The following is a 26,477-nucleotide window of genomic DNA, read 5'->3' on the forward strand; positions in this document are numbered from 1 at the left end:
CGACCATCATGAGTAGTAATAGGACACATTGAAATTACGCTCCGCTTGACAGAATGCAATTAGAGCCTAGCGTCACTTCTGTGATAGCCCTGCCAAAAATAAGTAACCTAAATCTAATCATTGGGAAACATCAGATAAACTCAAAATGAGGGATGTTTTCCAAAATAACTGGCCCGTAGTCTCCAAAAGTGCCTGAGTCTTAAAAGTCAACAGAAGACCAAGGAACTCTTTCAGACTGAAGGAGGTGAAGGACATATAACAACTAAAAGCACTGCACGATTCTGAACTGGATCCTTTTGCTGTAATAGATCATTTCGAGACATCTGATGAAACTTAAATGGTACCTGGGGATTCAATGCTTGTAATCTATTAATGTTAATTTCCTGATTTTGATGGTTATTTCATTCATGGTTAGATAGGAAAGTATCCTTGTCATTAAAAAAATAAAAAGGTACACACTAAATTATTCAGGGGAAATGGGGCATCAGGGTGGCAAATCACTTTCAAATGGTTCAGGAAAACAAACAAACAACAACAACAAAACAGAACAGCCTGTATTACACTTCCAACTTTTCTATAAGTTTATGATTGGTTTAAAATGATAATAGTAGTAGTAATAGTAATTTAAAAATAACGAAAAGAATGTCATAATCATGAAAGTCAAAGACAGTCTGAAGAACTGTTTCAAGATGAAAGAAGGCTAGATATCAATGAAAAATGCAATATATGACCCTGAATTACATCTCAGACCCCCTCCCCCCAATTTTTTTGCTACAAAGAACATTATCTGCACAATTGGAGTATTATGAGTAAGGCCTGTAGGGTAGATAATAGAACTTTATCAATATTAACTTCCTGATGTTAATATTTGCACTGTTCTTATGTAAGGAAATTTTTTCGGCCAGGCACAGTAGCTCACACATCTAATCCCAACACTTTGAGAGGATGAGGTGGGCGGATCACCTGAGGTCGGGTCGAGATCAGCCTGACCAACATGGAGAAACCCCGTCTGTACTAAAAATACAAAATTAGCCGGTCATGGTGGCGCATCCCTGTAATCCCAACTACTCAGGAGGTTGAGGCAAGAGAATCACTTGAACCCGGGAGGCAGAGGTTGCGGTGAGCCAAGATTGCACCATTGCACTCCAGCCTGGGCAACAAGAGCAAAACTCTGTCTCAAAGGAAAAAAAAAGAGAGGGAGAGAGAGATTTTTTTCTTTTTTCATAAATGCATCTAGGACAGAAAGAGAAATATTTTGTTCTAAGAAATACATACTGAAGTATTAAAGTTAAATGGACATCATAACTAAAATTTACTCCCAAATGATTCAGAAAAAAGGTAATATGCATATATAGAGAAAATATGATAAAACAACTGACAGACTGTTAACAATTGGGGAAATACGTGTGTTCCTGCAACTTCTCTGTAAGTCTGAAATTATATTACAATAAAAAGTCACAAAAATGTACATATCTTTGTTCTCACAATTATCTTTCAAAAGGTATCCAACATGTATATAAAGATATTCATATATGGATGTTCACTGCAGTATTGTTTGAAATAGCTGAAGATCAGGCTCAAACAAATTGTTCATTGATAGTGGATTTTTCATACTATGAAACACTATGTAAGAGAATTGGGTATATACCTGGGCTAAAAATAAGGAACAAATCACCTTACATTGAATAGAATGGCTGCTATAAAAATAAACAGAAAATAAGCATTGGCAAGGATGTGGAGAAATTAGAACTTTTGTGTTCTGTTGGGGGAATGTAAAATAGTACAACCGCTATAGAAAACAGTATGGAGGTTCCAAAAAACAAACAAACAACAACAACAACAAGCACACACACAAAAAACCCAGAGCTATCATATGATCCAGCAATTCCACTTGTGGGTATATATCCAAAAGAATTGAAAGCTCAAATAAATGAGCTGCCTTGTTTCAAAGCAATACATTTTCTACTAGTTTCTGCTATATTCACTGATTCAACCAAGTTTTAAATATAAAGATAACAGAGTTACATTCCACAGTGACATAAATATATTAAAGTAAACTAAAATTTCCACAAAAGTCTTGTCTTTTTTTTTTTTTTTTTTTCTGAGACAGAGTCTTGCTCTGTCGCCCAGGCTGTAGTGCAGTTGTACGATCTGGGCTCACTGCAACCCCCACCTCCCGGGTTCAAGTGATTCTCCTGTCTCAGCCTCCTAAGTAGCTGGAATTACAGGCGCGTGCCACCATGCCCGACTAATTTTTGTATTTTTTAGTAGAGACGATGTTTCACCATGTTGGCCAGACCGGTGTCCAACTCCTGATCTCAAGTGATCCTTCCCGCTCGACCTCCCAAAGTGCTGGTATTACAGGTGTGAGCCACCGTGTCTGGCCTTTTTTTTTTTTTTTTTTTTTTTGAGATAGAGTCTCGCTCTGTCGCCCAGAGTGAGGCAGGGGTGTGATCTCAGTTCACTGCAACCTCTGCCTCCTGGGTTCAAGTGATTCTCCTGCCTCAGCCTCCTGAGTAGCTGGGACCACCCAAGTAGCTGGGACCACAGGGATGCGCCACAACACCTGGCTAATTTTTGTATTTTTTGGTAGAGACAGGGTTTTGCCATGGTGTCCAGGCTGGTCTCGAACTCCTGACCTCAAGCGATCCACCCACTTCGGTCTCACAGAGTGCTGGGAGTGAGCCACAGTGTTGTGCAGAAATTTCCACAAATAGTTTTAAAAGGCAAGAGGGTCAAATGAATTGAGTGGGTTTCATGGCTGCCTTTCAATACAATTCTGTGCCTTCAGGTTGTACCCATGGCTAATGATTTTATCCAAAGGACAACAGGCCAGGCACAGTGTGGCTCATGCCTGTAAGCCCAGCACTTTGGGAGGCCAAGGCAGGCGAATTGCTTGAGGCCAGGAGTTTGAGACCAGCCTGGACAACATGAAAAACAACAATTAAAAAATTTGTTTCCTTTCTCAACTTAAAAAAAAAAGAAAAAAAGAAAAGAAATTAGCTGGGCGTGATGGCCTGTAATCCCAGCTACTCAGGAGTCTGAGACAGAATTGCTTGAATTTGGAAGGCGGAGGTTGCAGTGAGCTGAGATCGCACCATTGCACTCCAGCCTGGGTGACTGAGCTACACTGTGTCTCAAAAATGAACAAACAAACAAACAAAAAAACCCGAAGTACAACATTTGGAGACTGCACTTTTTGCTGTTTCTCAGGTAAGGTAAGTTGATTTTTTTTTTCAGTGCTATCAATAACATAGTGAATCAATGCTACATGACAGTTTTCCAGTGCTACATAACATAACTCTTATTTTGTCCGGACTCAGAAGGAAGCTTACAGTAGATGAATCCCTTGCAAACTGATTCATTTCTCGTGTTGATTTTCAAAGGTCTAGAATAGGATGGCAGCATTTCAAATTATTGAACACTTGAATAATCTCCTTGAATTTTTTATTCACCTTAAAACTGGATAGTAAACAGGCATTACTGATTTGGGGGTTATAAAGGATTTATGACAGCAAAAGTTAAAAATTTGTTTTCTTTCTAATATTTTGATTCTGTTGTCACTTTGTTCGAAAACTAATGATAATTTTCTGCCCTGTATATGTATATGGACCATAATAATATAATTGGGTATCTGCTATCAAATTTATAGTCTTCAAGAAAAAGTCACATCAAATAACAGAAACTGCTTAAGCCCCTTTTATTTTTATTTCGCAATGCTAGAAGGAATTCTAAGCCATATTGCTTACTGCTCTTTAGGTTTTACTTTTCTAAATTTCAATGGTATCTTACACTTATGATGTATTTAACTAACATTAAAATGTAGATGTTTTAAGAATTTTAGTTTTGTTAAGGCCTTTCTAAATATAATTTAAGTAATAAAGGATTATTATAAGAGTAACAACTAGGATTAGGAATTTTTTTAGGTTCGTCTGTGCTATGTTTACTGATTACATCACTTAGAGTGACATTGTACTTTGAAAATATATATCAAATGATAGCATAACAGGGTAGTTCTGTTACTAAATATTTTGTGCAAATCTTAAAAAAAAAGACTAATTTTTCTGATAATCTCTTCTTGTAACTGGTAAATTCAAGGGTTTTGTCTCACCCAGGAAAGGCTTTTCATTAAAAGATGAGATCAAAGCATTATGTCACTGACATTTATTAAATGCTCACAATGTGCCACTCTCTGGGGTAAGTCCAAATACCAACGTTCAAAATAACATTGCAAAGGATTATTCTCATTACACAAATGAAAAAAGAGTGGCCCAGAAAATTAAGTCACTTGCCCAAGCTGTGTCATAAAGCTAATAAGTGGGAATAACTGGATTTTGAACCATGATTTTTTTTCCCCAGACATTGGTAGTAATAGGTTTTCAAGTCAGTTTTCTTGGTGTTATTTCTATTTTTGCTTTTATTTTTAACTTTTGTTGCTTATGCCCCAAAATGAAATGAATGACATGCATTCTTCATGTACATTGTTTGAAACAAAAGTCCTGGAAAGACACTAACAGGAATATAATTTATTGATAAGCTGAATTCTGTTTTACTTTTTCCCAGTAGTCTATGCATTAGAAAAGAAAATATTTCACTAAAGTAATTAAAGCACAAAATCTTTAAGATTCAACAACAACAACAAAAAGCTTTAGATGACAAGAGAAGCAATTTTTCCTTTGTTATTACTTTAATATATCCCATTTGGAGCATTGGTTAACCTAAAAAACAAATCAACGTAATGATTAGCAGCATAGCATCTAGAACTAAATTGCTCAGGTTAGAATCTCAGCTCTCGTTACTTAATCGCTCATGTAGGGCTGTAGCTCAAACCTTCTATGCCTCAGTTTCCTCATTTAAAAAATAGGGACAAAAATGGAATTTCGGTCATAGTTTTTTTTTGTTAGTACTAAATACCTTTATACAGTTCGTATATGTAAAACCCTTTTCATGGTTCTTAACACAATAAGGAATAGCTATTAAATTTTCAGGTCAATTTATTTAACTGAAATGATTATGTGTACTGCATCAGTGTACACAGATTTGTTTTATATTGGATGGAATATAACTTAAGAGATTAAACGATACAAAATGTTATACTAGATTTTATTTTAAAGCATAAGAATATTCAAAATATTATAACTATATTAAGCTATATTCTGTATTTTAATTATATATTAAAACTGTATTCTTAGAATGGGCCTTGTGATATGGAAGTCAAGAAAGTGAATGCTACCTGAGGGAGCTCCACCAGAGAAACCAAATGTATATATAAGGGACGTGGCCATCGTGGTCTCCTCTGTGCTGAAGGGTCTATACTTTGGGGTGGGGCGGGGTGTAAATGATAGACTCAGTTCCTGTATTCCACTTTCAAAAGATATAAAGGAATTAAATTCAGAGACGAGCCTTGAACCCAGGTCTTTACAGCAACAGAGCCTGGAGGAACGTGGCCGGAATTGTGTTCAAATTGTTGGACCACCATGGGCAGGAGGGACAAGACTGGCTTTGCATGTCCTCAAACGTGCAGAAGTTACCAGGGGACCGGTTTCCCTCACCCTCGAGCCAGGAAGTCGGAGACCCAAACGGTGGTACGCGGAGTCAGTGAGTCCTGGTCGCTGGAAGTTGGCCAGCCTCAGAAAGCAGGCCCCAGAAACAGAAAAAACAATGCGGGGATAGTCAGTCGATGGCTTTTGTGGTTCTTGCTCACTCCATGATGTGTAATTTTGGCCAAGCGCGTGGCCACTTCCCAGGAGTCCCACTTCAGCGATGAGGTGAACAACATCACCTCTTGTTGTATACACCTCTAGTTGTATACTCGTTTTTTCAAAGGAAATAGGTCGCGTGGGGGTTGGTAGGCCAAGTGAGTTTCAGCTTCTAAATCACTGTAACTTCGTGGCGGCTGGGGGTGAGCAGCGGCGCATTGGGATAAACTTCGGCTCGGCCTTTGCAGCATGAGAGGGGTGGGGTTACTTGAAGGGCTCCTCAGGAGAAGGCGATTGGCCCTGGGGAAATCAGGGGGCGGAACGAGTCCATCATTGCCACTAGTCTTGCCGGCAAGTTCAGGGCAAGCGGCGAGGGCGGCCGAGCCCCGAGGGCAGCCAGCGCGCGGGCAGAAGAACCAGCAGTCGCGAGCCACTAGGCAGCCGCGGTGAGCTCGCCAGAGCCGCAGGGGATCGAGGAGGTCACGGGGCGTTGGCACTGGCGTTGCCCTCTTAGATAAGGCGAGGACGCTTCTGCGCGCGGTAAGCTCGACGCGAGCCATTCAACAGCTGGCTTCGCGAGCGACAGTCGCACGGGGTGACTGGGACCGCTGACGGTTGCGACTGCGGCGGTTGGAGGGAGGCGACGACGGCGGCGTAGACGTTGGCGGCAGCGGCAGCGGCGTCGGCGTCGTCGGCGGCGTCGGCGGCGTCGGCGGCGTCGGCGGCGGCGGGAGCGGTAGTCCAGTTATCCCAGCGGATCCTGAAGTAGAGAGGAGCGGTTCCTGAAGCTCCCGGTAAATGCCCTCCGCTCTGTCCTGAGAGAAGGCAGCCACGCTGGGCCCTCGGTGGGGATTGGGGAGGGGCTGCACAAGAGACCCGAGTTGCCCCGCTTGCCTCAGCAGAGTCACGTTTTCCAGAGTAACGCCGAGGCTCTTCCAGGTCCACTCTCCCCTCACCCCAGACTCCGCTGCGCCAGGGAGCGCACCGGAACCCACTCGAGGGCTCACCCAGACCGCTGCTCCGGCGAAGGTCGAGGCATTCCCCTGGGGCACGTTGGCAGTGATATCCCGCTAATGGGAACTGAAGGTGCCCTCTCCTGCTCGACCGGTACGCCAAGTGCCCATCATTAGCAGGTCTCTGCCGCCGCCGCCCCCTGATGACCCTCATCCTTGGCTTTAGGGACTTCTCAAGAGATTCTGAGTCTCAGCTTGAGGTTTCCAGCGGGGTGGATTAAGACCGTTTTAATCTGACCGTGACTTGCTCACCCACAAGTCTTTCGGGATGCAAGATCCTGAGCTTGGGTTGGTGGGCAGAGGGGCGAGGGGAAGAATCAAGTTGGGGAGGCCCATGCTATAGGGTATGCATGCCATACCCGCACTCCGGGGAAATCATAGTCGTGGTCCTTGGGACAAGTGCCGCCTTTTCGTCTCCTGCTTTTTGTGTTTTTATTTAAAGTCGACCATTACAAGAGGCAGAATTTTCTAGTGCTGCTAACTCTGAGGGATAACAAACGTGTACTGGAACGCTGGGTTCCGGTATGGGAAACAGGTTAGCTTTTGGGCCTCTTCTTGGTGTCTTTTCTAGATTGAGAATATGGTCTCTTGGCCGGGCGCGGTGGCTCAAGCCTGTAATCCCAGCACTTTGGGAGGCCGAGTCGGGCGGATCACGAGGTCAGGAGATAAAGAGACCGTCCTGGCTAATACGGTGAAACCCCGTCTCTACTGAAAAATACAAAAAAACTAGCCGGGCGAGGTGGCGGGCGCCTGTAGTCCCAGCTACTCGGGAGGCTGAGGCAGGAGAATGGCGGGAACCCGGGAGGCGGAGCTTGCAGTGAGCCGCCACTGCACTCCAGCCTGGGTGACAGAGCGAGACTCCGTCTCAAAAAAAAAAAAAAAAAAAAAAAAGAATATAGTCTCAAAGATCATGCCCATTTTGCCCTGTTTTCCTGCCTACCTCTGATCTAACCTTGGAACCTCATGCTGTTGAGAGTGTAAACTTGTGCAGTGCAATTGGTAGTGGCCACTCTTCATGCTGAGAAAACCATTTTTTGGAAAAATATGTTGGGACTTCTCAAATTCTGTGTTGTTGTTTGTTTGCCTTTTGAAGCATGTGACATTCCAGCAGTTGCATTTTTCTGTGCTCTGGTTTTTTGGGGGGAGGGGAGAGAGGCCAGGGGAGGCCTTCAAAACATGGAGTAACTTCCATGAAGGCATTTTTCCTTCAACCATTGTGGAGCACAGAGGAAAGCGACTAGTGGAATAGGCCTGCTGGCGAAGGTGCCAAGAGGATCCCAGCTGCCACACACATTAGGATGGATGGGGCTGACTTGAGGTGGAGTAACATTGGACGGGAGGCGGGCAGGGCCTGCAGAGTCCACCTTGGCTTTTGTAGTTGCTTTCCATTTTGTTCCAGCCAAAGAGTATACCTGCAGTGCAGCCTGTTTGTCCAAGTTCCCATCATACACTTATGTGAAGAGAGTGGCCTTTGCTGGCTTCATGTGTCATCTCTACCCACAGTAAGAAAGGCGAGGTATAGAGGTTAGAGAACATGGAGATGGCAATGGTGGTGGTGCTGATGCGTGTGTGAGAGAGAGACTTATTCCAAACAGTGAAGCAGTTTATCTTCCCAGCATGCATTCCTACCTTTGCTAGACACAGAGACTTACTGAGTTATTTCAGATCCAGGGTGCTGGTAGTTGTCCAACTCTCTGATTCAGTGTACACTTGGGTCTGTGGGTTCTATGTTGTATCCAACATGCTCCTGGCACTTTAAGAAGCTATAAAACCAAGCTGTGGGCTGAGGCAGGCTAATGCCTGGGGTGCAGTTAGAGCAAATGTGGACATCATGGAATCCAGTTGCCCTTTGCTCAGAAGAGACAAAGTGCTGGAGCACTTGCAGAAGAAGAGGAAGGTCAGTGAAAATTTAGTAGTCATAATAATAATGAAAATTTACTGAACGCTCACTGGAAGTTAAGTACTTTACTTGGATCTTTTTTTTTTTTTTTAATACTTTCCAAAGTGTTGTCTTTTATTTATTTATTTATTTTTATTATACTTTAAGTTCTAGGGTACAAGTGCACAACGTGCAGGTTTGTTACATATGTATACATGTGCCATGTTGGCGTGCTGCACCCATTAACTTGTCATTTACATTAGGTATATCTCCTGATACTACCCCTCACCCCTCCCCACTTCCCACAACAGGACCCGGTGTGTGATGTTCCCCTTCCTGTCTCCAAGTGTTCTCATTGTTCAATTCCCACCTGTGAGTGAGAACATGCGGTGTTTGGTTTTCTGTTCTTGGGATAGTTTGCTGAGAATGATGGTTTCCAGCTGCATCCATGTCCCTACAAAGGACATGAACTCATCCTTTTTTATGGCTGCATAGTATTCCATGGTGTATATGTGCCACATTTTCTTAATCCAGTCTGTCATTGATGGACATTTGGGTTGTTTCTAAGTCTTTGCTATTGTGAATAGTGCCACAATAAACATACGTGTGCATATGTCTTTATAGCAGCATGATTTATAATCCTTTGGGTATATACCCAGTAATGGGATGGCTGGGTCAAATGGTATTTCTAGTTCTAGTGGATTGTTTTAATTAATTAATTTATTTGGAGATGGAGTTTCACTCTTGTTGCCCAGGCTGGAGTACAGTGCACAATCCCGGCTCACTGCGGCCTCCATCTCCCGGATTCAAATGATTCTCCTGCCTCAGCCTCCCAAGTAGCTGGGATTAAAGGTGCATGCCACTGCACCTGGCTAATTTTTGTATTTTTGGTAGACACGGGGTTTCACCATGTTGGCCAGGGTGGTCTCAAATTCCTGACTTCGAATGATCCACCTGCCTCAGCCCCCCAAAGTGCTGGGATTACAGGCGTGAGCCACTGCACCAGGCCGCATCATTTTATTTAATCCCACCTGTAAGATAGGCACTATTATCATCTTCTGAAGCTCAAAGAGGTTAGGTAGCATGCCCAAGGATGTCACCAAGCTGATCAGTGGCAGAGGCGGGATTTGAACCCGAATCTGCTTGACACCAGACCTTGAGCTCAAAAGCATTTTGGTTTTTACTGTCACAGGGAAGGTTACATAAAAGAGGTGAAATGGAGCAAGGTTTTGAAGGGTGAGTAGGCTTTAGATGAGGAGAGGGAATATTTGGCTGAGGGGATCAACATCTTTAAAGGAACTCAAGGAAGATTGGCCCAACTAGAATGGGGGATGGACACAGGGGCGTGGTGAAAATAGGACTGGCAAGGTGGGGTAGGATCATGTTTTGGAGAGCATTGAAGGGAAACTGTGACATGAAGCAGTAAGAAGTGGGGGATGTTGAGAATTTTTGGGCAAGGAAGAGCATGGCAAAGGCAGTATCCGTCACCTGGTGTGACCAGCATGTGCCTCTCTCATCCTTTCTTGAGAACCTTACCCAATGGTAGCACATTTAGATGTTGTTTTTGGATTTCCTGAACCCCTACAGAGTAGCAGACACATGCAACCAAATAGATTCCTGGGTCCAATGTGCAGGAGGAACATGCTAGGGGCCCTGGGTCAAACTCAGCCCTAGATGAGTGTGCTGCAGCCTGCACAGGATTTGAAAAAGCAATTGAATTAGTGGTCGACATTGAAAAAGCAAAAGAGCTCAGTAAGAATCAGGATTTCCAGCTTATCTTGAAATACTGGAAGGCCTGGTCTGCATTTCATTTGTGGAGGGCAAAGCTGTGCGGAACTGACTTTTTTAGCAAGGGGCAAGTGCTCTGCTTTCCCATAATCCTACCCAGTCCCCAGCCCCCGTGCTCAGTACCTACCTAATCCTGTAGGCCCTGGGCCACTGCTCAAGGGAAACAAGACCCCACTTGGGAAGTTTCACACTCAGGATTAGCTTCTTGTCTTATTGTGTAATTAGGAAATTGTCAGACATGCAGTGAAACTGTTTCTGTGAAGGGTGAGTAATCTTAACACACAGGAATGCTGTGGACCTTATTGTGAAGCATTATCCATAGATGGTAGCTTTCCTCAGGCCTGGGGTTGAAAGCCCGCTGTGCTAGGGCCCCAAAGAGACATTCTGGTGGGCCTTGCTGTTCTTCATCCTTTGCTTGCACTCAGGTTTTCTGTTTGCTGAATAGTTGATGTGTATAGGATCTGGGTCAAAATGATTAAAAAAAAAAAAAAATCAGGGAGAATAAAAACAACTCAGAAGTGACTTCCTAAAAGATAGCATGTTAAAAATATTAATCTGGAGTCCCAGAAAGTGCTCCATATGTTTTAGATGGGCAGGTATAAGCCGCTCTGTGTTGGCATTTGAGATGGGGAGTTCTTTGTTGTGCAGGTCTGTTTAGGAACTGCAGGGCAGTTAGCATCGCTGGCCCCCTGCTAACCAAATGGCAGTGGTGTCCTCCCCATGCTAGTTATTGTGACAGGTACAACTATTGTTATGCATGTCCCAACACTCTTGAAGGGAGCAATACTCACACACTTAAACATGACTGGAGCCTATTCTCAGGAATTGTAACAGTGATTTCATGTGAAAGAATGTTAAAACCATTATTGCTTGTCTGTAGCCCAGAGTACCGAATGTCTCTCCTGACATTCACCATTTTCTTCCTTAGATTCCAGTTAATTGTCTCAATTTCTTTCTCTTTCTAGACTCAGTTGTTTGAGGGTGACTCTTCCCTGTGGTCCCCAAAGTGTCTTAAAGGTGCTTGGTAGGTACACTTAAATTAATCTCAATGTTCACTGATTAATGTTAATAGGTCTAGGAGTCAAAATGAACAAGCAAGTCTGCATTATCATTTCACTATGGGTCTTTAGGTGCTGTTATTAGTATTTTAAGTATGGAAATACACTTTTTTTTTTTTTTGAGACAGAGTCTCACTCTGTCACCCATGCTGGAGTGCAGTGGCGCGATCTCGGCTCACTGCAACCTCTGCCTCCTGGGTTCAAGCACTTCTCCTGCCTCAGCCTCCTGAGTAGCTGGAATTACAGGCGCGCATCACCACGCCCGGCTAATTTTTGTATTTTTAATAGAGACAGAGTTTCACCATGTTGGCCAGGCTGGTCTCGATCTCCTGACCTTATGATCTGCCCACCTCGGCCTCCCAAAATGCTGAGATTACAGGCGCGAGCCAGTGTGCCCAACCGGAAGTAACACCTTTTAAATGTAGTTATTGAGCAAAGTCTCTGTTTTATATAAGATTTAGCATTATTAAGTTCCTACTGTGTGCTAAGTACTGTTCTAGGCTCTAAAGATATAATGGTGAACCAGACAGATGCAGATTAAAAAAAAAAAGGTTAGCAATGACACACGATGATCAGATGGTTTCTGTGTTATAGTGAAAATAAAACGGGGTGATAGACTACCAAGTCACAGGGGTGAGAACAGTGCTATTTCAGAGAGTGTTCAGGGCAGGCTTCTCTAAGCAGGTGACATTCAAGTCAAATGAGAGCAAAGAGAAAGCACCAGCCAAGAGAAAATCTTGGAGGATAGCCCTTCAGGCAGAGGGAACCACAAGAGCAAAGTCCTGAGGAGTGAACCTGATGCATTTGAGGGGCAGTAAAAAGGCCAGCGGGGTGGGATGGAGAAAACTAGGGTAATAAGGGAGAAGGGTACAAAGCTGAGTTGAAAGAGGTGGGCAGGGGCCATGTTTTGAAGGTAAGTAGTTTGGATTTCATTCAAAACATGATGGGATGCCGCTGGAAGGTTTTGAACAGAGGAGTGACATGATCTGACTTAGGTTTTTAAAAATACGACCTTGGCTGTTGTGTAGAGTAGACTCTGTGGGGGCAAGGATGGAAGAAGAAGGACCAGTTAGGAGGCTGTTGCAGTAATCCAGGTGAGAGATGACAGTGGTCTGGACCGGGGGGTAGCAGTGAAGATGGAGATGAATTTGGGATTTGTGGTAAAGGTGGAGTCAAAAAGACTTTTGGAATGATTAACTCCTAGGTTTTGAGTCTAAGCGCCTGGGTGCAGGGTGGCTCTACTTAGGGAGCTGGGAATCACTGGGAGTCAGGGGAGCAAGTGTGAGGTGGAGGACAGGTTTAGGAGATGCAAATTAAGGGCTCTGATGCACTTGTTAGGTTGAGATGCCAATGATACATTCAACTGGAGACATTGAATAGGCAGTTGAATATCAATATAAAGGTTGGCTGGAACTACAGCCTACATAAAATTAAATGCAAATTAAAGCTGCTTTAAGTTATCATTTTATACTAATAAAGGTAGCAGAAAGAAAAATGATAATGATCCAATGTGATCAGGACTGCAGGGGAATCAAGTGTGTTAATGCTGCTGATGGCCTAATAAATTGGCTTTTAAAAATATTTACATAAGACCTGGAACGGTGGTTCACACCTGTAATCCCAGCACTTTGGGAGGCTGAGCGGGCGAATCACTTGAAGTCAGGAATTCGAGACAAGCCTGGCCAACATGGCGAAACCTCGTCTCCACAAAAAAAATACAAAAATTACCCGAGTGTGGTGGCATGTGCCTGTAATCCAGCTACTCAGGAGACTGAGGCATGAGAATCACCTGAACCCGAGAGTCAAAGGCTGCAGTGAGCTGAGATCGTGCCCCTGCACTCCAGCCTGTGAGACAGAGTGAGACTCTGTCACACACACACACAAATAATAATAATAATAAAAAATTTACACAAAGATTTCCATAGTAGCACTCATTCTCATAATAGTAGTGTAGAGCAGTGGCAGTACTCTTTTGGAAAGAGTTATGCTCTTTCAAAAATAATTGAAGACACAAATCCCCAGGGAGAATATCCAATTAAATATATAGTAAGTATAGAATTTCTATGTAATTTTTCTCTATATAGAATTTCTTTTTTAACAACCTTTAATTTTTATTGACACATTGTAATTGTACAAAATTTCTAGAGAAACTCTCTATAGGCATGAAAAATGAGGAATTGTGATGACCATATCAATATCTGGAATTGTTAATAAAACAGGTGCAAAAATCAGATCATGATGGTATATAAGTACAATGGCGTAAATCTTACTTGCTGTTCATGCTGAATATTGTTAATATACAGTTGTCTTAATTTTAAAACAATTTCATTCGCTTTTGACTTTGTGCCTGTTTCTCTCTGGCAGTGTTCCCTGGTTAGGATGCCATAACTTCATTTTGTTCCACTGTGAAGGGTTCAAGTGAATTGTGGCTTCTCCAGTCTTTCTTCCCTTGATCACATTTTCAGCATGAGGTATTGGGTAATATCCTATTCTGTGGGACTTGTATTCAAATAAGTTTACCTTGGGATTTTTAAAAGGTTGAGAAATACTGTTACTCTTAAAAACTGGGTAATAGTGCAAAGCAGGGTCCCATGTGAAGGTTGCTTTTGACCTGTAGGTGGCGATTGGTGGGCAGGAATTTTGTTGGTAATTTTCAGATTGCGGAAATACAACTGAGAAGCAAAACACTGGCAACTTCATGATATGCATTTCCCACAAATAATACTCTGATTATTCAGTGATTGAGGCAAAAGCATGGAAGATACTCAGCCACATTCCTTTAATTCCCTGATAGCTTTTTTTTTTTCATGAGAAGAGAAAGCAGTGAGTCTTCCTCAGTAGCATTGTTTATTAATCTAAGGTATAAAGTAGCATTCCTGGCTGGAGGTGTCTGGAGAGAGGTGTTCTTCAATAAAAATGTTCCTGGTGCAGACGAAGGAGCAAAAGGCCAAAAGACTGGTCAGATAGGTCTGCTTACTGCTCTGTGCAGGTTTTTAAAAACAGCTTCTTCCCTTGTTATCTTGGAATGACTCATATACGCACTTGCTTAGAGTTAGTTATGTGAACGCATTTGCACAGAAAGGCCAACACAAGAATTTTCTTCAGGTTAATTTATTTTCTATTAGCCTCAGAAACACTCAGAACACGTTGCTTTCACAAACGTTACTACATACAGGAAACTTTAGGATGATGTTTTAACACAAGGAAGAGAAAACAGGAAATTGAGTTGCTCAGAGTTAAATGAATATGAATCCAGCTTTCTTCATTTCAGGATCGAAATTCCACGTACTAAACTCTACCTTAGAGCTGATTTTCTTTGAATGGTGGTAGAAGAGATTCTCTCTCAGTAGGACTCTAATATTTCGTTGTTGCAAATTTATCATTGCCGAATGGCTGTGGATCTCCAAAAATCCCTTCCATTCTGCCCAGAAAGCCCCCAGTGCCCCCATAAGCCCAGACCATTTTAATTTGGGAATTCGGTCATTTGTTGGGTCATATATTGACTATATTCTTATTATTGCAAAACTGAGTGCCACTCATTTTAATGATGTGATTTTTAAATTATTCAAGATCAGAGCATATGGTCAGCCTCAGTTTTAAAATGTTGTTGGCTTAATGACGTGTCAGAATACTTGAACGTCCATGCATGGCATCTTGACTGAAGAACCATGGAATGTTTTTATTTGGTCAATACATACTGGGATTCTGTAGTAGCCAGAAAATGGAAAATTGACTAGGTTAATTTGACCCGAATAAATTCTGGCTTCCCTGCTATTTCCATAAATATGTTGTATAATTGTATACATCTTAAATGTTTTCAAAATGACTAACTTTAAGATTCAAAAGCCTGGAGAAAAAAGAAAGGTAGCAAAGAGCTACTTTGAAAGAGGATATTGCATAGATGGTCCTATTTTTTCCACTGTTTTTTTTTTAAAGTACCTCACTCAAATGGCCTTTCTAATACTGTGTCAGCAAATATTTATGAGAGTGAGAACAAGCAAGAGAGAATGAATAGGTGGCTACTTTGCTGATTACTCAAGTGCTTTTAAAGTTTCAAGTTATATTTCTGATCTAAAAACCCTGAGATGTATTAGGTGAATCTCTCCAGTATCTCCTGAAATGGGAGAAGATATTGGGAATGTCTTAGGATGCAGACTGTGCAGAATTTATTGAGGTTTCACTGCTGGCTAAAACGAACATTTTAGGCTTGTGACAACATCTCCAGTCTATTTCCTTTTCTCTATTCCCTTATCCTACTGTTATTCAGTCAGCTTTGCTACGAGATATAGAGGCAAGGAAGATGAGGTGACCGTGTTCCCTGATAATCTCTTAGAAATGTTTTGGCATTGGGAACATGTTGAGTGAAATGTTTTAGTAAAGCTACATACACAAGATACTGCTAGAATGCACACTGTGTAAACATTATTAAATAACTATAATTTTTAAGGTTGGAGGAGCTCCCATTTGCTTATGCAAAGATATTAAAGAATAAGTCATCTCAGTAGGGTTGCTTTTAATCATAAGGCTAAAGGAAAGATATGTGCATGTGGGTGGGGAGGATTGGGGAGGTCATGGTGAGCACAATAGAATATGGGAATACTAGAAATATTTATTAAAATTTGACTTTTTGATAATTTGTGAATATCATGATTCTGGCATTTCTTGCCATCAAGGTTTGGTTTATCTAGGCTCCTAAAACTTTGTTTAATAAATTAATCTATGCATATAATAGCGATTGGTGAAAATGATGGGAAAGTTATTAATGAATTCTACCATTACTGTCAGTTGAAGCACAGGCTTATTAGAAGGGAAATTAGAGACAAATTAGGTTGTTCTAAAGAGTCAGTTTTAAGTCAAAGCCTAATAATTTGATCTTAGTGATTCCACACATTTTAGTATGTATATTTTGATGAATATATAAATATGCATAAAATACATAACTGTATCTACAGTATAATAACTAAGCATAGATTGTATTTTTGTATATTTGGCTTAAACAGGGTTAAAACCAAGGATTGTGTTGGGGAGAAAATCACAAACCTTTTTTTTTTTTGAGATGGAGTCTCGCTCTGACTCCCAGGCTGGAGTGCAGTGGCACGATCTCAGCTCACTGAAACATCCGCCTCCCAGGTTCAAGTGATTCTCCTGCCTCAGCCTCCTGAGTAGCTGGCATTACAGGCGCCCACCACCACACCACGCCCAGCTAATGTTTATATTTTTAGTAGAGACGAGGTTTCACCATGTTGGCCAGGCTGATCTCGAACTCCTGACCTCAGGTGATCCATCTGCCTCAGCCTCCCAAAGTGCCAGGATTATAGGCGTGAGCCACCATGCCTGGACTAGTTGAGTATTTTCCAAAAACATCTGTTTGCTTTTGCTGTGTTATAAATTATCATTTATGAGTTAAACGCTCTGCAGCTAAGCCAGGAGTGGTGGCTCACGCCTGTAATTCCAGCACGTTGGGAGGCTGAGGTGAGAGAGGTGAGAGGATTGCTTGAGCCCAGGAGTTTGAGACCAGCCTCAGTAACATAGAGAGACCTGTCTCTACAAAAAATAAAAAATTAGCTGGGCGTGGTGACATGTGCCTGTAGTTCCAGCTACTCAGGAGGCTGAGGTGGGAAGATGGCTTAAGCCCAGGAAGTCGAGGCTGCAATGAGCCTTGATTGCACAACTACAGTCTAGCATGGGGGACAGAACAAGGCCCTGTCTCAAAACAAAATATTTTGCAGCTAGATCAGTGATTGATGAGGGTAGGGAGGAAATGTGGAGGGACAATGGGTATTTTGACTACCTTGATTGCAGTGATAGTTTCATAGGTGTGTACACACATGTCAAAATTTACCAAAACATACAGTTTTGATACATGTGTAGTTTATGTTATGAAATGTGTAGTTTATTATATATCAATTTTGCCTCAATAAAGCAGTTCTAAAAGATAAGTTCTGCAGCCCATTGCGTAGCTAGTATTGCAATTGCCAAGTGAGCCTGTAATATTCAAAGTCCTGCTCTGGTCTCCCGGGCTTCCATTATGACTCACACAAACTTTGACTATGGGTTCAAATGCCTATAGGCATTTACAGTGATGGCAGAAAGAGGGGTGCTTTTGGTGGGTGAATGGAGTTGCTATTGTATTAATCTGTTTTTTTTACTATTTTCTGGACAAGTTGGTGTCAGCAGTTATAAATTGCTTCCTTTTAATAGCTTGTTATTATCATCTGAAGTTCCTCTTTTTAATTAAACAAAGTACAAAATTAATACATTCTTATTATAAACATTAAAAAATTGAAGCATTAAGAAATGTACAACATGGACATATAGAGTAAAATAATAGATTGGAGACTCCAAAAGGTGGGAGGGTGGGAGGGAGGTGAGGATTGAAAAATTACCTGTTGGGTACAATATACACTATTCAGGTGATGGGTGCACTAAAAGCCCAGATTTCACCACTGCACAATACATGCATGTAAGAAATCTGCACTTGTACTCACTAAATATCTAAAAATAAAATTACTCCCTTCCTCTCTTCCCTTCCTTCTCCTCCTCCTCTTCCTCCTCCTTCTTCTCCTGCACTTCCTCCTCCTTCTTCTCCTATATTTTTTATTAGTTTTCGACTTGAGGTCTCCTTAAGGAAGAAGCATCGCAACGGGAGTTGGTTGTTGTGCACCTATGTCCCAGTCACTATGCTAGTTAATTTTTAGTGACTTAGAAGAAGTTGCCAATGACACTGCTATAGCAGTGAAGCCATGCCATATATAAAAAGCTTACTTCTTAGTTCATACTAGGTCCTCAATATATTTTAAAAGTAAGATTAGATAATTAGCCCTCTATTTTGGGAGAGTAATTTAAGATGAAATATTTATTGACGTTCAATTTTAAGATCTAAAGCCTGTGAACAACTATGAAAGATATGAGAAGAACAAATGCCTTAGTTTGTTGTCATTTTTGTCCTTGGGAAACAGGAATTTAAGTTGTGAGGATTTTAAAGGAGGTCAGCTTTTTTTTATTTTCAAAAACAATTGGGTCTTCTTGGGAAAATCAGTTTGTTCTTGTAGTCATCCATTTTACCCAACATTCTCGATTATACATAATTTGTGATAATTTCTAAATATCAAATCCATTATAAAGGAATTTAGAAATTGGCCTCCATGAAGCTACTTAAAATAATGTAACCCAGGCTTTGAAATCAATCCAAGAGAAGCATTCTACAGTGTTTTAAAAAAAGGCAGTATCACTGGAGCAAATGGAAAGCTTGACAAGCCTGATTACTTTGAAGAGAGTAACTCTGTTTTGGGTGTATATTTTCTGGAATGTTTTTAAAAAACTGTTGCTTTATGTTAGGTTGTGTAAATAAATACCTAATGGTTATAAATAAATGTTAGAGTTCAGTGTATCTTAATTGAATATCACATTAATTTTTCTCCTAGAGGGGCCTTAGTGTTGACTCTTATTGCAAATTACAGCAAACCAACTGGAGTTTTTCCATTTTGCTATTTAGATAATGCTTCTGGAGAAAGAAAACATGTTTATTTTCATATCATCCCATTTCAGTGTTGCTGTCATAAGGGTTTCTAGAACATAGTATCTTAGATACTGCTTTTGATGACCTTTTATGAAATCAGTCTATACAAACCTTGTCTTCTAAAGGAAGTTAACTTGGATTGTCCTTTAGGGGTAGTTATTAAATAATTATGTACCTATAAAGTTAGCCAAGACTTCGCAGTAAATTTTGTGTTAGAATTTCTGTCATCTGGCCATGTATGTTTGGGTCTAAATTTCCCTAAAGTTGACATTAATGAGAAACTCTGGTGACATAGAGTCTGAATATATCTGCTCAGAAAAAACTCCTTTATTGGGAAGTGCTATTTAAATTAAGCAAATAGAAGCTTAAATCTTTAATTCCCAGCATTAGTGATCTTGTTCACCTTAGTACTGCTTCAAATAGTTTATTAATATGAAGTAAACAGCAAGCACTCATGTTTTGGGATTTTTCCAGTCCCAAAGTAGAGGACAAATTCACTTTGTCACTCGTTAGAAAAGGCTGTCTCTTCTTAACTTTAACTTAGAGATCAATTTAGTTAAAGTCAACAGACTGGAGGAATAAGAGTAGATATGTCCATTTTAGACTTGGAAACCAACCTGGACAAGGGATGCTAAGTCAGGTGCATGGGTTAGAACTATAAGTTCTATGCATGTTCGGTGCATGTTCATTAATGTGCCACCCTTGCCGTGTTTGTGTACCATCTCCAGCAGGTTTTTAATGGGACTTTACATTTAAGATCAATTGTACAATAGATTAGAGATTTAGAATCTTGGCTTCTCAATGTATGGGCAAGTGATTTAATTTTCCTGAAACTGTCTGAATTTCTCCATCTGTAAAACAGGCAGGCAAATATCTACTCACAGGTTGCTTCATAAATCAAATGAGATAAAGTAAGACTACTACCACTAATGGATAATATTATAGCTTATGTTTATTGAGAACTTCCTTTGTGCCAGGCACATTCTAAGGATTTCACCTGTACTCACTCATTTAATTCTCCCCCAAATCTTATTATCTCTATTTTATGGTTAAGGAAACTGAGACACAGTATACACTCTTTGAAAGCTCTAAAAACATTAAACAAATATTATTAAATAAAGATTACATATTATTATTGTTATTCATTTATATAACTGATATTATTATTTTAATAGGCTTTATTATTTAGAGAAGTTTTAGGTTCACAAGAAAATTGAGCAGAAGGGGCCTGGTGTGGTGGCTCATGCCTGTAATCCCAGCACTTTGGGAGGCTGAGGTGGGTGGGTCACCTGAGGTCAGGAGTTCGAGACCAGCCTGGCCAACATGGTGAAACCCTGTCTCTACTAAAAACACGAAATTAGCCGGGCGTGGTGGTGCACACCTGTAATCCAAGCTACTCAGGAGGCTGAGGCAGGAGAATCACTGGAACCTGGGTTGCGGAGGTTACAGTGAGCCAAGATCAGGCCACTGCACTCCAGCCTAGGCGACAGAGCAAGACTACGTCTCAGAAAAAAAAAAAAAAAAAAAAAGAAAATTGAGCAGAAAATATAGAGGTCCCACATACTCGTGCTCCTACACGTGCCTAGCCTCCCCCATGATTAACATCTTCCACCAGAGTGGTTATATGTGTGACAATCAGTGAACCTACATTGACACATCATCATAACCCAAAGTCCATAGTTTACATTAGAGTTCAATCTTGGTGTTGAACATTCTGTGGTTTTGGACAAATGTTAATGACATGTATCTATCATTACAGTATCATACAACATAGCTCCAGCTGCCCTAAAAATCCTCTGTGCTCAGCCTATTCATCCTTCCCTCCCCTCTAATTCATGGCAGCCACAGATCTTTTTACTGTTTCCATAGTTTTGCCTTTTACAAAATGTTATGTAATAGGAATCATATAGTATGTTGCCTTTTCAGATTGGCTTCTTTCACTTAGGAAGATGCACTTAAGTTTCTTCCACGTATTTTCATGGCTTGATAGCTCATTTCTTTTTGGGGCTGAATAATAATCCATTGTCTGGATGTACCACAGTTTATTTATCCATTCACCTACTGAAGAACATCTTGGTTCCCTCCAGGTTTTGACAATTATGAATAAAGCTGCTATAAACATTATATGCAAGTTTTTGTTTGGACATAAATTTTCAATTCCTTTGGAGAAATAACAAGGAGTGCGCATTGCTGGATCATATGGCAAGAGTATGTTTAGTTTTGTGAGAAACTGCCAAATCGTCTTCTGAAATGACTGTACCATTTTGCATTTCCACCAGCAATGAATGAGAGTTTCTGTTGTACCACATGCTCATTGTGATACTTCTTCCTTAAGGAGACCTCATTTGGTGTGGTCAGTGTTCTGGATTTTGGCCATTCTAATAGGTGTGTGGTGGTATCTCATTGTTGTTTTAATTTGCATTTTCCTGATGACATATGATGTGAAGCATCTTTTCATATGCTTTTTTGCCATCTGGTGTATCTTCTTTGGGGAGGTGTCTGTTAGGGCTTTGGTCCATTTTTAAATCAGATTGTACTCTTATTGTTGAGTTTTAAGAGTTCTTTGTATATTTTGGATAACCATTCTTTATCTGACATATCTTTTGCAAATATTTTCTCCCGGTCTGTGGCTTGTCTTTTTATTCTCTTGACAGTGTGTTTTGCAGAGCAGAAATTTTAAAATTTAATGAAATCCAACTTATCAATTATTTCTTGTCTAGAATGTGCCTTTGGTGTTACATCTAAAAAGTCATTGCCATATGCAAGGTCTTGTGGATGTCTAAATGTTTCAGCACCATTTTTTGAAAAGACTATCTTTGCTCTGTTATATTGTCTTTGCTCCTCTTTTTTAAAGATCAGTTGACTGTATTTATGTGGGCCTCTCTGGACTTTCTATTCTGTTCTATTGATGTATTTGTCTTTTCTTTTACCAAACCACTATCTTGATTACTATAGCTTTATAGTAAGTCTTGATGTTGGATAGTGTCAGTTCTCCAACTTTGTTCTTCTTCAATATTGAGTTAGCTATTCTGGATCTTTTGCCTCTCCATATAAACTTTAGAATCAGTTTGCCAATATCCACAAAATAAATCACTGGAATTTTGATTGGGATTACATTGAATCTATTGATCAAGTTGGCAAGAACTGACATCTTGAGTCTTCTTATTCGTGGACCACATAGTTAGTTTTTCTTTACCTTGTATAGATCTTGTACATATTTTGTAAGATTTCTAACTAAGTATCTCATTGTTTTGTGTGCTAATGTAAATGGTATTGAGTTTTAAATTTCAAATTCTACTTGTTCGTTGCTGTTATATAGGAAGGCTATTGACTTTTTTGTATTAACCTTATATTCGGAAGCCCTGCTGAAATAACTTATTATTTCCAGGCATCAGAAGATATTATTTTAATTCTACTTGTAGTATAGCTTTTCTTATCAATTTGTTCTAAGTCCAGCAATGCCAACACCATTTCACAATCTAAATCTGTATATTACTCCATCTGTATCAAAATTTTCTCTTTCGCTCTCTAAGGTGGTCTGAGGACACCATGACAGTCACAGTGGTGTATGATAATTCTGAGGCAACAGAGCTCTGTGCAGCTCAGCACCTCTGCCTCAAGCCCATAGCAAAATTGTTGATCAGCATATTGCTTCCAGGGAGTCTAGAACCTGTGAGGCCCTTCTCTAACTGGGAAGTTCTTGACTAGCTGAAGAGCCTGATTTGCCCTGACCAGTTCACCACAGTTTGGCTTTGCAATAGTACAGAGGACTTCATTCGATTTGAGGGTGAGGCTGAGACCTGAAGTTTGGTTCAGATCCTGAAGGCAAAGTTACATGGGAAGATTATCAAGTAAAATGGTTTGAAAAAAGACTTAAAAGTAGTGGCTACAGATGCCCAGGGAGAATGGGAGTACTTCCCCAAGGGAAGAGAGCCCTCGTTGAGTGACGGGGCTGAAGGACCATGAGAAGAGCCCAGATTCCATATATTTTGAAGACTTGCCCTGTAAATGGTTTGCACCTAAAGGTTCTAGCAAGGAGAAGCCATGTGAAGAGATCCTTTGGGTAGTCTTTGAAAGTTTTGGGAAGATCAAGAATGTGGATATCCTTATGCTTGGTCCCTACAGAGAAGTGATGACTGACAGGAGCTTTGGGGGTTTTAGCTTTGGCTTACAGACATTTGAGGCCTTCATACAGTACCAAGAGGCAACTGACTTTGTAAAAGCCATGCAGTCCCTTTGAAGAATGAAACTGATGCTTAAAGGAGATGATGGGAAAGCTCTGGCATGTAACGTTAAGGTAAGAAGTAGCCAGAGTTTCTTTTATTTTCCACTGTTCAGGTGATCCTGAGTAAAAGCTGGAAGGAAGCATCTAGAATAAATTTTCTTAGACCCTGCCAGGCTCTGATCAATAGCTGATATATAAAGACTTATTATTTTTAATACATGGATGTTTAGGAAGAAAAACAATCCTGATTTGAACACTCATTCTTGTGCTATCAGGCATGCTGCCAGCTGTGACTTTAAAGTGATGATTCTTATAATCTGAGGCTCTGTCTCAACTAGTTGAGGGCATTAAAGAATTCTTCATGGCCCCTGTGGAATTATCTCATATGCTTATTATATTTGACAAGTTGCTGAGAGAGAGGAAGAGAGGAATACATACAATTTGAAACCACATGGAGGTCGAGTGTGGTGACTCACGCCTGTAATCCCAGCATTTTGGGAGGCCGAGGCAGGCAGATTGTTTGAGGTCAGGAGTTCGAGACTGGCCTGGCCAACATGGCAAAACCCTGTCTCAACTAAAAATAGAAAAATTAGCCAGGCATGGTGGCATGCACCTGTAATCACAGCTACTTGGGAAGCTGAGGCATGGGAATTGCTTGAACCTGGGAGGTGGAGGTTGTAGTGAGCCGAGATCACGCCATTGCATGCCAGCCTGGATGACAGAGTGAGACTCTGTCTCAAAAAAAAAAAAAAAAAGAAACCCCATAGAGAGCAGTTTTTTCCCTCTTTATTCCTGGGTCACAACTTAAATTTTCAGGATGTCTGTTAGGTAAACTGCTAAAACATAATCCTAACAAACTTGGGTTCTTTACTTTCAAAATCAGCCTGTCTACTCCATCATGTCATCTCATTGATGTCTACATGTTTCGTCATCTCCTTCTTGAAGTCTTAACCCAGCAGTGGAAAAGATGCAACTAGACTCTCCTTTTTCTGTAAATCAGTCTTTAGCATGAATTTGGACTTTCAGCTTCCAGTGTATGAGTATGTGTATGTGTGCGCGCACACGTGTGTATATGTAGCTAGTTATGTTAAAATGTGTATTTTAAAATTATGAGCTATTCAGCCAGGCAAATGATATAGCAAATACTGTCATGACCACCCATGTACCACTGCTCAGCTTAAAAAATAAAAAATTAGGCTCCATGCGGTAGCTTGCACCTGTAATCCTAGCACCTTGGGAGGCCAAGGCGGGTGGATCATGTTGAGCTCCAAGACAACATAGCAAAACCTCGTCTCTACAAAAAATACAAAATGAGTCAGGTGTGGTGGCTTTTGCCTGTGGTCCCAGCTACTTGGGAGGCTGAGGCTGGAAGATCGCTTGAGCCGGGAAGCAGAGGTTGCAGTGAGCCAAGATCATGCCACTGCACTCCAGCCTGGGCGACAGAGCAAGAACCTATCTCAAAAAACAAACAAATAAACAAAAATAAATAAGTAATAAATAAATAAAACATTACCACAAGATGAGAGACCACTTCCCGCTGTCCAGTGTCTGGTTTTAATTTTCTTGTGATTTGGTTAACCAAAAATTTTAACCTATTTTATACTATTTTGTAGTATCTCTATCTGATTTTCACTTTATTTCAAGATTTGAAAAGTTGTTTACTAATCATGATAGATCTTCTCTCTCATCAGGTTAGTTTTTGTGCATCTTTGTTCTCCCTGCACCACAGACACTTCTGATTATTTTTGTTCCCGATGATTAAAAAAAATACTTTAACTCATTTGATCTTTTTAATGAACCAGAAGTAACAGACTGACGTTTCTCAGCCTGTGCCTATGATGGCACTGTGATGGTGTCTATGACCATAATGTAAAGTAAGCTCCTCAGGGTTTTTTTTTTTTTTTTTTTTTTTTTTTTTTTTTTTTTTTAACAGCTTTATTGAGGTATGACTGACAAGTAAAATTGTGTAAAGTTAAGGTGATGATTTGATATACTTATTCAAGGGTTCTGCCAAAGAAAATCCTCAAGCTTACAAGTACTGTTTGGCTGGTGGCTGAGAAGCAGTAGGAATATGAGTACTGGGATGCAGAGAGGACATTTTGAATTGAATTGATTTTGAATTACCATGTACCATCTTAGTTTTATCTTTCTGACCTGGGACATGCCCAGCCAGCTGGCAAACTTTTCTAATGAAACTTTGAATTGTTTTGGAGCAGGTTACGTCTGATACGACCAAACACTTTGGGGAAGGAGCTGTAAGGAGGAGAAATCAGGAAAGGCTAAAATTACAAGAACTAGAAGAAGAAAGGAAAAAAGAAAAGAAAAGAGAAGAGGAAGTAGCTGAAAGGTGTGTAGACCAACTTTAATGAAGATTTTTTTTCTTTGATTTAGGGATTAATCCTTTTGGATGAACAGCTAGACTTGGTAGATAACATTGAGATGGGGGGCAAGAATTGGAGCAGATTGGAAAATGCCATTGAAAGCTACAGTCTTTCAACTGTGCTGTTACAAAACCAAAATAGCAAAGCTGTTGAAAACAAGAGACTTCAAAAAAATATGTTTGTCAGGGAGGACAAATAATGAGGAATAATAGAACTAGCTAAATTAAGATGTCTGGAAATAAATGATTTTTTTAAAAAGGGACCAGAAATTTTGTAGTGAAAATCCTAGCCTGCCAACTTAGGAATTTTACCAGTTTACCAAATATTATCAAAATTACCTAGCCTACTAATTTAAAATTCTTAAGAATTTAGGGCTGGGATGGAATTTCTTCTATAAAATGTTCAGTAATCAAGCTAACTTGTACGCAAGAAAGCATGGATTGATTGGGAGTATTTTTCTTGTTGGCCTAAATTCTATCTGTGAATTTAAGAAGCCTCCATATATATTTTCTTTCTTTCTTTCTTTCTTTCTTTCTTTCTTTCTTTCTTTCTTTCTTTCTTTCTTTCTTTCTTTCTTTCTTTCTTTCTCTTTCCTTCCTTCCTTCCTTTTTCTTTCTTTTTTCCTTCCTTCCTTCCTTTCTTCCTTTCTTTCCTTCTTCCCTTCTTTCCTTCCTTCCTTCCTTCCTTTCTTCCTTTCTTTCCTTCTTCCCTTCTTTCCTTCCTTCCTTCCTTCCTTCCTTCCTTCCTTCCTTCCTTCCTTCCTTCCTTCCTTCCTTCCTTCCTTCCTTTCTTTCTCCTTCCTTCCTTCCTTCCTTCCTTCCTTCCTTCCTTCCTTCCTTCCTTCCTTCCTTCCTTTCCTTCCTTTTCTCTCTCTCTCTCTCTCTCTCTCTCTCTTTCTCTCTCTTTCTCTCTCCC

General features: G+C 40.5%; 1 protein-coding gene across 4 annotated transcripts in view; it reads left to right on the top strand.

Moving 5' to 3' along the window:
* The window catches only part of LOC103247330 (A-kinase anchor protein 17B), a 112,635-nt gene that overhangs the window by 79,537 nt on the left and 6,621 nt on the right, over positions 1 to 26,477 (top strand). For 3 of the 4 annotated variants that reach the window (XM_073013434.1, XM_073013435.1, XM_073013436.1), the window contains one exon: positions 25,398 to 25,528. The gene's annotated coding sequence lies outside the window, so the exon portion shown is untranslated. Of the gene's footprint in view, positions 1 to 6,406; positions 6,494 to 25,397; positions 25,529 to 26,477 lie in introns of those variants that run through there. The other variant, XM_073013437.1, reaches the window with a different exon arrangement.

This window comes from Chlorocebus sabaeus, chromosome X (genome assembly GCF_047675955.1).
Source record: "Chlorocebus sabaeus isolate Y175 chromosome X, mChlSab1.0.hap1, whole genome shotgun sequence".
Lineage (NCBI taxonomy): Eukaryota > Metazoa > Chordata > Mammalia > Primates > Cercopithecidae > Chlorocebus > Chlorocebus sabaeus.